Here is a 4,699-nt window from a genome sequence, read left to right on the forward strand (position 1 = left end):
ATCTTCCCTGCTGGTTCATCGTGGTAAAAATGAGTGAAGTGGACGACGGGGAGATATACAGCACTTTTTTTTTGGCCCTAATTTGTAATTAAATTCCTTCTTGACAAAGTGCAAAAACAAATATCTAGACACGAGTCTCTCTCTCTCTTCTCTCTCTCTCTCTCTCTCTCTCTCTCTCTCTCTCTCTCTCTCTCCACACAGACAAAGTCAAAAATACAAATATATATATATATATATATATATATATATATATATATATATCTTTAAGATAAATATACACAATATATATGTGTGTATATATACTTACATTATGTATGTATGTACATATTTGTATATACATACATACCTATATAATTATATATATATATATATAATATATATATATATATATATCTATATATATATCATACACACACATATATTTAGGTATGTATGCACATCATAATGTTTGAATAACCATAACGTTCACTACACAACAACCAATTATCAACAATGTAAACCAGAAAAGAAAAATAAATAAAACCCCCCCCCCCCAAAAAAAAAATCACAATACCAAGAAAAAAATCTCTTTGTAGAGTCCGGTAATTTGCATCGGGCGGGCAAAAAAAAAAAAAAACGAAAAAAAACACGAGGAAAAAACACGCACTTGTCCTAAAAACTCTGTGCAGTAATTTTCTCATGCCGGCAGGTGTCCGCCAAGCGAAACAGGTTGTAATTTTCCTCCTGATGAATAGAGAGAGAGAGAGAGAGAGAGAGCGAGAGAGAGAGAGAGAGAGAGAGAGAGAGAGGAGAGAGAGAGAAGAGGAATCTTTCAGAAAAAGGATTCGGATGGAATTAGACACAGGTGGGGGTTGGGGGGATGATTGCGGGGGGAAATGAAGAGGAATAAACTAAATTACAGACGATTTATCCTTAACACGATCAGAGAGAGAGAGAGAGAGAGAAAGAGGGGTGGTTGGGGAGGGGAGGGGGAGGGGAGGGGGATGGCGCAGTTATTACCATCTTCCATACCGTTTATCACAAAGGACATGCCTTCTCGTGCCCGCAAACCTCAGGGCTTTCACCAAACCTTATGATCAAACGAACTGACCCTTCCAGGCCTCCTCCCTCCCCCCCACCAAAAATAAATAAATAAATAAATAAATAAATAAATAAATAAAAGTGGCCAGACCAGACGTCTCAAAAACAAAAAGAAACAAAAGATTTATCTAGGATTTAGACCAAAGGCCAAGCGCTGGAGCATATAAGATCATTCAAAGCTGAAACGGAAATTGAGAGCAGAAATTGGAATGTAAGATGGGCGAAAGAGAATGCGAACGGAGGTACAGTAAAAGGAATGAAAGGGGGTTGCAATTGATGGCTACAGTGCACCGCATGAGGTTCACCGACGGCGCTGTCCCCCATAGTGAAGTGTTGTCTGCTTTCTGCAAGAAAGTGCCCATCTACGCACAGAATCAAAAGTAACTTATCTAACTCGAAAAGAATTTTTAATGATATGGCACTAGTATGTCTAGAATTCATCATTACTTAGTATTGAATAAATAAATAATTTATTCTACGTCTCACTCCAAAGACAACGAAGATGAAAATAAAATAAAACATTTTATTATAAATAAAAACACCGAGGGACACAAAAAAATACCAGCTGTACCTCACCACGACATGGACTCCCTAAAAACAGTAAGCATTCCATCTCGGACAAGACACTGTCTGGAATTATCTCGCTGGATGGTTATTATGTGGTAAGAAATGTTTGCTTTGATGGCTCTTCCGGACGGCACAGAGAGAGAGAGAGAGAGAGAGAGAGAGAGAGAGGAGAGAGAGAGAGAGAGAGAGAGAGAGCAGAAAACGAGGAAATTGCAAGGGCAGGAGTAAAAAGAAAAGAAAAAAACAGTGTAGCAGCTGACTAGAGGAGGTAAAAAATGGGATTACACCACAGCCATAGCGTAGACCGGACTGTGCTACGTACTTAACGGAGTAAACCGATTACCTTATAAGGATTAAAAAAAATCCAAGGTTTAAATAGAAAAAAAAAAAAAAACTTCCATACTTTGCAACGTCCAGCTCAGTATGTTACATCCACTTGATGGTTCAGTTAAGAGTTGAAAATTTTTTAAATTTGCTGATACTCGACTGATAAAAGAGAGAATTTGGGCATTTTGTTCCTCGTCTGTTAAAGAATAGTTCAATGTTTGTCTGATGGAGAGAGAGAGAGAGAGAGAGAGAGAAGAGAGAGAGAGAGAGAGAGGTTACAAGGATTAGGGTGTCTCAAAGACTTGTAAGTCCATCCGAGGAGACATCTTGTGCTCACTTATCTCTAGGAGCAGGTTTTACTGTTCATTCACAGTCCTAATGATTTTGTCTAGCTTTCTTTTAAACTCTTCCACACTGTCGAGAGAGAGAGAGAGAGAGAGAGAGAGAGAGAGAGAGAGAGAGAGAGAGAGAGAGGTCATTCTCCTTATACAGCGAGATATAACCTTAAAATAGGAAAGGGTTTCTGTGGAGAGAGAGAGAGAGAGAGAGAGAGAGAGAGAGAGCGAGAGAGAGAGAAGTGTACTGCTACCCCCAAATCCCCAAAAGAGCGAAAATAGAACTTAAAAAACAGGAAACGACTTCATGGAGAGAGAGAGAGAGAGAGAGAGAGAGAGAGAGAGAGAGAGAGAGAGAGAATTATTGTCCTAATTCTTTTCCTTTCCTGATTTTCTCCATATGTTATTAATATTCCCAATTCGAGAATTCAAAATATCAGTATTTGTAATTACTGTTTCCCTCAGCACAAGAATATATATATATATATATATATATATATATATATATATATATATATATATATATATATATATATATATATATATATATATAAGGCTCAGTCTATATTAGTTTAATAACAGCGTGAAATGCTCTGAATCTCTATTCGAACTACTATTTCCTACAGGTATTTCTCTCTCTCTCTCTCTCTCTCTCTCTCTCTCTCTCTCTCTCTCTCTCTCTCTCTCTCTCTCTCTGTGTGAACATTTGACAATCCAACCGGTAACCTCTGCTTGACAGGGGGAAAAAATCATACGATAAAACTTACATAAACAAAACAATCTATCGCTCCTTTTCAATTATACCAAATCATCCATCTTCCCCGCTCCCCCTCATCCACTTCCCACAAAAGTAAGGGAATAAGAGAATTGACAAAAACACACAAAACACAAAACTGCATAAGAATAGAGATTACAAAAAGGAAATGATTGCTCTGTAATCTGTATATACCTCCTTCCTGACTTGGACTGCTTAAAATCATATATACGCATTCCACCTTAATGGAAGACTCGGTCCAGAAATATTCAGTGAGGAGGCTATTTGAGGCAAGATATGTTTGCTTTGATGGTCGGTCCGGAGGTGTGTGTGTTGTGTGTGTGTGTGTGTGTGTGTGTGTGTGTGTGTGTGGATTGTAGAGGGGAAGGGAGGGGTGGGAAAGGAAGGCCAACATAACACACGGGAAATTGCCACTATGGAGATAAAAAAAAAAACCACGAGATTTGCGCAAGAGAAGGAAAAACAAACTACACAGAAAAACCAAGTGAGGTACAATTGTTGGTTGAAATAACCGCTGTCTTTGTGATTGCAATGTAGCCACGCTGGGTTTCACTTAATGTCAAAACTACTAGATTTTTTTTTCTCTCTCTCTTTTTGAAGAATCTCGTCGCTCTAAAACAAAGCAGTCCTCTGTTCAGCAGAGCCAAATAATGAAATGGAGACTTGCTCTTCGAAGAGTGTCGAGGAACGCGGCATATTTAAAACTCGATTAATTTTTTTAACTAAATTCTGAAATATGAGATCTCGCAAATTCCACTTCACGCGAAAGAGCATTTTAATGGACTTGGAAACGCAAAGCAATTCTAATTCTAAAAATTCAAAAAACTCTTTTAAGATTGTAAAAAATGAACACTGAAAAAGCTTCGATGCAAAAGTTTTGAAATTAAGGAGTTCTCCAGTAAATGCGCTGGTGCCCAAAATAAATAAAAAATAAATAAATATAAAAAAGAACTGATCACAACCATTTTCTTTTAGAATGTTTTACCACATTCTCTCTCTCTCTCTCTCTCTCTCTCTCTCTCTCTCTCTCTCTCTCTCTCTCTCTCTAATATAGCAAGTTATACTTGTAAACAAAAATCTTTTTAGCTTTTATTTTTCAAAGACGTTTCTGAAGGCAATTATATACATCTACAACAAGAATGCCTGTCAATATCCTTCTTATATGTTTAATCCGAACCGAATTGGAATATAAAACTTAGGCCAACATACCTTATGCAAGATACCACCTCTCAACACTTTCCTCGCCTTTAAAAATTCAAGCAACGCTGCAGACATGTCTTTTTTCAAAGACATGTTTCACAGACACCTGTGACTCCTAGAGTTCAGTTAATCTTTAGTGCAACTGATGTATCCATTCCTTGTGCAACCGATGCATACATTTTTTAAGCAACTGATGCATCCATTCCTAAAGCAACTGGTGTCTCCATTCCTACAACAATTGATGTACCCATTCCTACTGCAATTAATGTACCAATTCATACAACAATTGAAGGACCCATTCCTACAGCTACTGATGTCCCCATTCCTACAGCATTTAATGTACCCATTCCTACAGTAATTGATGTACCTATTCCTACAGCAACTGATGTACCTATTCCTACAGCAACTGATGCAC

This window comes from Macrobrachium nipponense, chromosome 8 (assembly GCF_015104395.2).
Source record: "Macrobrachium nipponense isolate FS-2020 chromosome 8, ASM1510439v2, whole genome shotgun sequence".
Lineage (NCBI taxonomy): Eukaryota > Metazoa > Arthropoda > Malacostraca > Decapoda > Palaemonidae > Macrobrachium > Macrobrachium nipponense.